Consider the following 7,449-nt stretch of genomic DNA (forward strand, 5'->3'; position numbering starts at 1 on the left):
ACTTTTACTGCACTTCCTCACATAGGGCAGGCCTAGGACTGGGAAGAGGGCATGGGTAATTCTAATCCTAGACTCAACAGACTTTATGGTTGAATAGAAGCCATGAGGGGACAGTAATAAGACCATGTTATTTCATGCATGAGTCTAAGAACCCTGTTAGGAAAAGGACCATGAGAAAGAGGAAACCTTCTGCTTACTTGCCAACTGAAGAGAGAAGGATAATCCTGAGGCAGAGGAAGGATCCATGTCATTGACTTCCGGCTTTCTCAGCAGCTCCTGGTTAATCCAGTTTCCCAGGCTTCTCCTCTCCAAGCCTCAAAATGTCAAGTCTTTTTCTCCATGTGATAGACTCTCTTCTCTCCCCAGATCTGTTTTGTTGGGCTTGTGAAGACTGCCCAGCCAAAGGGTCAAGCTAGCAACTATTCTAATTCTGTAAAATGTGATTAAAGGAAGTACCACGGCCCTTCACGTGCCCCTTCCACTTAATTCTTGCCTTGCAACCCTTGGTTGGGCTGACAAGCATAATAGATCTACTTGATACATCTTGTGCTAAAATAAAATGTCTAGTCAAAAGTGCTTAAGATCCCTCTAGGCTGGAGTTGGCTAATGATGTCATTACTCCACAGGGCTTGGAGTTATTTTTAGGGTGGCCATTTCCTCCCACATTAAGACTCATTAGGACTTTTGTCCCCGTGTGTAGTACTCTACCCACACAATAGAGGTCACACAGAGAGGAGGCATGGTGTGGGGCCTTCAAGGCTCACTCACACTGTCTGACAACTGAGTTCCAAATGAGAGCATTTGAACAGGAAGAAAGTTTATCGTGAACCATGAGGATCAAATCAAGGACAATGGTTACCTGGGCTAAGCCCATGTCAATACAGTTGGTTTGCCCATAGGGTGATGGCCAGTCTGATAGGTCAGTCTGAAATTCCCCTGTACCCAGTCTATCTCTTGATTGTTTATAGCTCACAGCTGCAAGGCCGTTTAAGACACAATGTGGCTGGAATTGCCTTGCAAATAGCCTATCACCCGTAAGACAAACTATCTGAACTCCCAACTCAAGTCAACCTCTACTGTGCCAGGAAGAAACCCAAAGCCGTTTTTATCACTATAGATTTTGCAATCAAATAGATATAAGTTCAAGTCCTAGGGTGACTGTTGCCTGACCGTGTAACCTGCAGGTAAGCTGTCTAATATCTCTGAGCCTTGTTTTCCCCATCACTAAAAGGGAAATGTTCATTCTAATGTCCTAAGACAGACAATAAATATGAACATCTATATAAGGCACCTAGTGACCCTGGCACAAGGAAAATGATTAATAAATGAAACTGTTACTATTTATCATTTCCTCTGTTATTATTATGAATCAACAGGGTGCAATTTTAAACTTTAAAAAGCTCTGGATGCTAAGACATTTTTGTATGACTCATTTGGCAACAAAACTGACCTGACCTGAATATTTTTTGCAGACTTCATTTATCCCAATTAAAAATGAATAGTTTCCACAAATACCTGATTTTTTTTTCTCATAAATTAAGACCCCAGACTTGGCATCGTGTACAGTACTTTTGATTATTCTTCTAAAATCTGAAGAACTCTGAAACCTATCTGGAGTCAATGGTTGTTGAAAAAAGGATTGTGGTTGGTACTCTCTTCACATTAAACTAATCCCACCAGGCCTGGTCTAAGCCAATATCCTCCCTTCCTGCTTAGGTAAATACAAAAAAATAAAGAGTGTTTGCTTCCTCCTGGCTGTGAAGCAGCCAGCCATCTCCCTGATATGTCACCTGTCCCTCTCCAACCCCCACAGCAGAATCTCACCCCATTTGGCCTCAGACACCAAATCTGTTCCTGAGATGACATTGCTAATCCTTGGCAATTTTAGCCAGAGAGAGCAGCACTAAATAGCCAAGCATCATGTTCACGCTGAAGATGTGACCCTTCCAAATACCTAACTTCAATGTCCCCAGTGTTGTTGTGTGCCTGCTCTAGTCACACGATAGACCCCACAATAATCATTCATGGTGGAAGTCTTTTTATCCCCACTTTACAGATGTGTAAATGCTGGGAACTCAGACAAACTCCAGCCTGATTTCCTTCTGCCAGCAGACTCCTTCCTCTAGAATGCAGCTTGCTGGCTCCTATAAAACCACAGATGAAGAACAAAAAAGACCAAATGTATTTTTCTATTTACTTTTTATTTCACTGAGTGTGGAGCATGATTTGTTTTAAGACCCAGGCCCTGTTGAGATCGATTTACAAGTCTGGGAAGTGGCAGCTTTGCCAGATGCCAAATATTCTCTAAGTGCTTGTCCTCTCAGAAATTGACATCGAACTGTTACCTAGCATCCTCTTCTTTTAATCCTTCTTCCATCTCTTGTAGCCGTACATGCAGGGCGGAGTTTTAGGATGGCCGCAGCAGCTGTAAGCCGTTTGTGGTTTTAGGAAGCTTGTTCTGTAGCTGTTTGCCCAGTTTGATCTTATGAGCTCCTCCAAGCATGAAGGTCAAGAAGTGAGATGTGGTCACCTCGGCAGGAACCGACCAGTGAGTGACCAGGGTTAATGCTCCTGCAGCACACAGAAGTCCCTCCTGAGTCCCACACAAGCACTTTCCTGGCTTCCCTGGAAGCAAGAGTCACAATCAAAGACAGGCAGGAAAAAAAAAAAAAAAAAAAAGATTAAGAAGAATATATCCAAAAAAACCAGGGAGAGCAACTCACCCTCCCTTGTGACACCCGACACCCCCGATGAGACAAAGACCATGAAGTTAAGGTGTTGTGCAGCAGGCAGATTAATTCACACTATGCTGAAGTGGTCAAAAGCTTCCTTTCCCTCATAATAGGAAGCCTGGGAAGCATCACAATGAATGTTTCAGTCAACAAGATAGCAAGAACTCGGCCTGGCTGCCAATGCATTGTTTAGTGGCTTCCTAGGGCTTTGAACTATGAAAAGATGTTTGAAAGAAACTTTGTTATCTCATTGTGCTTCTGCAAGCCACCACTCATTCCTGCCAGTGCCACTCCTCTAAGAATCCCTGGCTTTTGATTTGAGGATGCGACTGCTCCCCAGAATGACAATAGGTGGCTTAAACCCAAAGGGTGGCCTGCAAAACAGAGGTGCAGCTGGGGCTTCCGACAGGCACTGGTGAGTTCCAGGCAGCCTGCCAGGTGACATGGCTGTCAGTGATCCATGAGTTCACCAAGGTAGGAATCAATGTGGGTGGCATCCATGGTGGCATCCATAATAGAGATGGTTCTTGTAGTGTGTCACAAGCCAGTGAGAAGGTGACTTGTCTTAAAGGGGGTCTCATCTATCTATCTATCTATCTATCTATCTATCTATCTATCTATTAAGTATGACGCCCATCTGGGAGCCTCTGATGGTGCCTATGGAAGTGGTTTAAATTCTGGCCATTTCAACCTAAATCAGAGAAACTCACCTCCTCTTGGGTCACAGATACCTAAGGCTGTTCTCTGCCCTGCTTCCTCAGTGATCACTTACAGATAAGTTACAGATTAGTGCTAGAAGAATCTTGGGAATTATCCTGACCAATCGCCTCATTTTACAGACAGAGAAACTGATTGATGGCCAAAGAGAAGTAAAATATGAAGGTCACAAACAGTCGAGGAGACAAAGGATGGAGGCCCCTTCTAATCACCACACAAGCAAGTTCTTTACCTACTCTTCCCTCAGAAGCAAAGCCCTCAGGGTGTTTAATCCTACAGAGGAAGCAACCTCAAGGATAAACCTCCAGAAGGCTACCAACAACACCAACTACAGCTGACGTAAGCGTTGAGATAGCATGACACTAACAAAATCAAGCACTCGGTGTCACCGAATGTGATGTTAACAGACAAGTCTGTGCCATATATTTTTCATGAGCAAATGAGGGGATATGAAATATACATTATGCAAGATGGTGTTAACATCTCATTTATTTATTCTGCAGCAATCAGATTTCCTTAACATTACAGGTTCTCTTTGACTCAAGTTTCGATTCTCAGAAGCTCGGAGTTATTGCCAGACTTTTCATGGATGGGATTGAAGGCCCTTGCTGCCCCCGCCCGCTACCGAAGGATGATTTCAAAATATAAGACTTCATTTAACACACTGGCAAGCCAATAGCAAATCTGCCCTCCTCTTTGGGTGCCACCACCTGACACCTGGCTAGGTAGCATTTGGTGTTGGTACCCCTTCCCAAGGACCTCCTTACCTGTCTTCCCATAACCATACTCACACTTTCAAGTAACTCACTAATTTTAGGTCTCTGTGTATAGCACAAATTGGAACATCAGATTAGAATTCTTGCACCACACAGACCTCCTGCCTCAGGTGGGAGGAGGGGCAGCCTCCACTCTTCCGAGGTCTTTGTGGCAGCAGCTCCCTGCTAGGATGTCCCTCTCCGTGGTGTCTGGCATAGAGGAAGGCAAAGTTAGACTGACATCAACACTAACAAAGATTAATTCTTGTGTCTGATGAGAGTTAATTTCTCTGATTAGAGGACTCTCAAAGATGTGCAGCGACTAAACCTTGACTGGAAATATTCAAATGGCATAATGGCCAGAAGAACAGCCCCGGTCACACACCCCAGAGCTTTCTGAGGATTTCTGTGAGATCAGGAGCTGCCTTAGTCAAACCAATTCAAGGAGTAAAAATATCCAGGCCAGGCGGTACAGGTGACCTCTATACATTAGTATCTATCTGGTTTTTTTTTTTTTTTTTTCATTTATTTATTTGTGTTTTTTCCCTTTTCCAGGACTTTCTGGAAGGTCCTGTCTAGAAGAATGAACATTTGGGAAAGAGCAGTGGCAAGTAGGAAGACACATTTTCTGACAGAAGCTATGATCCCAGGGCTGCTATACCACTTATCCACTGGTCCTCAAGAGAGGTGCTTTGGTCCATGGAAGATCTTCCTAGATCCTGACGCAATTGGGACAGTCCCCTTTGAGATACTATCAAACAAAGGGCATGTGCACGCTGTGAGGGCAGGTGGTAAAGACCATCTGTCTAAATGTTTGATATCCAGAATGGCAGCCTTCCTGGACTCTTGGTCCAGAGGGGAAACAGGAGGAGATATGGAAGGCCAGCTGACTCACAATGGAATTCTGGTCTTCCTGCTTACATCTTTAGAAAGCTTGGTGAGTGAGTCCTATGACTTCTGAGAGGCTCTACTACCTTCCCCAGAACATGGAGACCATTCTTGTCTATGCTGACTTGCTGGTTCTTACCTCTTACAAAACTGCCTGACATTGGCTTCCCCTCCTCTCCATACCAATTCCTCATATTTGGAACTTAAGAAGGGGAGGGTCCTCAGCCATCTTCCGGAGAAGACATGGGACATGTCTTTGGAGTCTTCTGCTTGAAGAACTCATCAAGGAAGGGCAGAATGAGCAAGTCAGTTTCCTTTTCTCATACCTCGTTCATTCTTCCCAACCCCCACTTGGACCTACGTATCATCCATCCACCTCATAACTGTGTATTACAGACTCACCAAGGACTAGAAGCCACCTCGTGATGTGGCGCTGCAGCTCCTTTTAGCAGATGACCACCTCCAGACTTGTTCATCGGTTCCATACACATTGATTGAGAGTCTATTTAGCAACAGGCTAGACCCTTGGTTGAAGAGATGAGGTCTCTTTTCTAAGGAGCTCAAAATGTGTTGGTGGAAATGAAGCTACCTTTGGTCAGTCGGTTTGTTTGTTGGGGTTCAGGATACGAGTGCCCAGCACTCCCCTCCCCTGCACTGGGCTAGCACAGATGTAAAGCTGCAGTCAGCACACTGCTAATGGGGCTTTGAAAGTCTCTGCTTTATTAGGGCAGCCAGGAAAGCCGATTTCAGCTGCAAATGCCTTCATTGCCTCCCCAGCAGAAATGGCTAATACCTGCTTTCTGGGACGTGCTCATCAAAGGAGACTCTCAAAGCCCCATTAGCAGTGTGCTGACGCTGGCTGTACATCCTGAAAGGGCAAAGTCCAGCCGAGTGAAAGGAATCCAGCCTATTTGTCAACACAAGAATGAGTCAGAGCTCCCCCTCCTCCCAATCAATGCCCCCCTTCCCTTTCTCCCTCATACCTGGCCCAGAGGGCTGGGGAATTATAATTTCTTAGCAGAGGCTCTTCAGTCAGTCCCCACACACCCCCTCCTTCCTCCTTGTTCATCTTCCCTTCTCCCTATCACTCTCTGTTTATTCTCCTACTGGCAGATGCCTAAACATCCAACTCTGTGCTGAAGATGTCTCCACTGTCACTTGGATGGCACCTGGAGAAGCTTAGACTCTACTGTCAGCAGAATGACCACCTGGGAGCTTACTGTCTTAAATGTGAAAAACTACCTTAAGGTCATCTGGCCCAATGTGACAACCAGTAGAGTTTATCACTTGTCATGACCAACCAGGTATCACATGGTCTCCCAGAAGTAAAGATAGACATCGGACCTAAAGGGGTTTCCTAAACACAACTTAGGCCCTGTGACTGCACACTGGGTTATCAGGAAGACTCACCACCCCTGCCCAGGGATGCCGTGAAAGCCAAGAAGATGGTTTCTAGCTAGCTCTCCTAAGACCTTTATCAGCTAGCTACCCCTATCCCAGACTTAATGGGACCTCATCTTAATTTCTTCAATGGTCTAGTCTCAACAGAAAAGGATATTCACCACCAAGTAATCCTGGCTTCCTCATTCCTTAGGGTCCCCTTACCCTGAGAAGGAAGGGCAGGGCAGGAAATGAGATTCTTTCAATGTTGCTTACTGTCTCTTTAGTCAATAGACAAGGACCAGAAGTCAACAGTGTAGCAGCAGAGATATACTTGAGCAGCATAGAGTAAGGCCTGCTGTGTGACGCTCATGTGACAGTCCCCAGTCTATGAGGCTATGTATCATAAACTTACTCCCTTGCATTGATGGTTTGTGGGTGACAGAGAGACAAATAGCAATTCTATGAAGCTGACACATGCTTCCTTGGCCATGGGAACAAAGGGGGTTGGTTGGTTGGTTGGTTTTTGGTTTTGTTTTGTTTTTTCCCATCTCTACCCCATGTTCTGGGACTGCTTATTGTGTTGAATGCTACTCCTTCCTCAGTTCTCTACCTACTTGTCTTCTGACTTTGTTTCCTCCTGGGTCACAATCCCGAGTTTTCTGAATTGTTTCTCCGGCTCACTCCCTACATAGTGGTAGTCCCTAAAATTTCTATTTCTTTCCTCTTTGCTGATCAATCTGCAGCTCACAATCTCTCAGGAAATCGTCTTTGTCTCCAGGCCTTGATCTCAACGAAAGGCTGATGGGCCTTGAATCCAAATCTACCTGGACTCTTCTTGAGGGACCACTCCAGCACGTCTACTCTTAAAAAGAATTTCCTTAAAACAATACATAGGATAATATTCAAAGCACTTTTAAAATATCAGCTCATTTAATCTCCCTAACAGAATGACAGCCCCAGGAAGTCGTTGCTGT

At 44.9% G+C, this 7,449-nt stretch overlaps 1 long non-coding RNA gene across 5 annotated transcripts; it reads right to left on the minus strand.

Annotated features, from left to right (window-relative positions):
* Positions 1 to 2,182: 2,182 nt before the first annotated feature.
* LOC143439147 (uncharacterized) lies at positions 2,183 to 5,990 on the minus strand. 5 transcript variants are annotated; one of them, XR_013107549.1, is made up of 3 exons: positions 5,495 to 5,794; positions 5,232 to 5,358; positions 2,183 to 4,414 (listed from the first exon to the last, which is right to left on the minus strand). It is a non-coding gene; the product is annotated as an uncharacterized LOC143439147 (long non-coding RNA). The 5 variants fall into 5 exon arrangements; XR_013107546.1 differs by having other exon boundaries at positions 2,183 to 2,625; positions 2,724 to 5,358; XR_013107545.1 differs by having other exon boundaries at positions 2,183 to 5,358; positions 5,495 to 5,990.
* Positions 5,991 to 7,449: the final 1,459 nt, after the last annotated feature.

Source organism: Arvicanthis niloticus, chromosome 26 (assembly GCF_011762505.2).
Source record: "Arvicanthis niloticus isolate mArvNil1 chromosome 26, mArvNil1.pat.X, whole genome shotgun sequence".
NCBI lineage: Eukaryota > Metazoa > Chordata > Mammalia > Rodentia > Muridae > Arvicanthis > Arvicanthis niloticus.